The sequence below is a fragment of the Carcharodon carcharias genome, chromosome 5, assembly GCF_017639515.1.
Source record: "Carcharodon carcharias isolate sCarCar2 chromosome 5, sCarCar2.pri, whole genome shotgun sequence".
In the NCBI taxonomy this organism is placed as follows: domain Eukaryota; kingdom Metazoa; phylum Chordata; class Chondrichthyes; order Lamniformes; family Lamnidae; genus Carcharodon; species Carcharodon carcharias.
The window spans coordinates 119512999-119514316 of record NC_054471.1 but is presented as its reverse complement, the minus strand read 5'-3'; positions in this window follow the sequence as shown (position 1 = coordinate 119514316).

Sequence of the window (1318 nt, the reverse complement as noted above, 5' to 3'; positions counted from 1 at the left end):
CTTGGCCTGCTGCAATGTTCCAGTGAAGCGCAACGCAAATTGGAGGAACAGCATCTCATGTTCCAATTAGGCACTTTTATTCTTCGTCTTATCCGACGCCGTAACAAGAAACTTTGTCTCTTTCTTTCAGATGCAAAGGAATGCAAGCTCCAACAACTCATCAACACCAACGCCCATCCAGGACCCTCCACCCCTGCCCGTCTCTCTGTCCCCATCCCGTCTTCCAATCCCAGTCCCAGACGTGTATTCACCATACACCCTGACCTTCCCCTCTCTGATGCTGAACATTCAGTGCTCAGCAAAGGACTTAGTTTCATACCCTTACGCCCTCATCTCAATGAATTTTGGGCTCACACGATGCTGAACTCTTCTTCCACCGCCTTCGTCTCCGTGCTCATTTCTTTGGGCAGGAGTCCTCCCCCGGTTCAACAGATCCTTTTACCCACCTCCAATATTCTCCCTCCACCTGGACCCCATCCTCTGGATTTTTACCTGCTCTTGATCTTTTCATTGAGAACTGTCGGCGTGACATCAGTCGTCTCAATTTCTCTGCTCCACTCACCCACTCTAACCTGTCTCTTTCTGAACTTGCCACACTCCGTTCTCTCAGGTCCAATCCTGACTTTGTCATCAAACCTGCTGACAAGGGTGGTGCTGTTGTTGTCTGGTGCACTGACCTCTACCTCGCAGAGGCTGAGCACCTGCTCGCAGACACTTCCTCTGACCTCCCCCTGGACCATGACCCCACCACTGAACATCAAGCCATTGTTTCCAGGATTGTCACTGACCTCATCTCCTCTGGAGATCTTCCCTCCACAGCTTCCAACCTCATAGTCTCCCAACCTCAGATGGCCCGCTTCTACCTCCTACCCAAAATCCACAAACAGGACTGTCCCGGCAGACCGATCGTGTCAGCCTGTTCCTGCCCCACGGAACTCATTTCTTGCTAGCTTGACTCCATTCTCTCTCCCCTTGTCCCGTGTCTTCTCAGCTACATCCACAATTCCTCTGACGCCCTACATCATATCAACAATTTCCAGTTCCCTGGCCCCAACTGCCTCCTCTTCACCATGGACGTCCAATCCCTCTATAACTCCATCCCCCATCGGGATGGTCTGAGGGCTCTCCGCTTCTTCCTTGAACAGAGGCCCGAACAATCCCCATCCACCACCACTCTCCTCCGTGTGGCTGCACTTGTTCTCTCACTGAACAATTTCTCCTTAAACTCCAAATGAAAGGTGTGGCTATGGGTACCCGCATGGGCCCCAGCTATGCCTGTCTCTTTATAGGTTATGTGGAACATTCCTTGTTCCAGTCT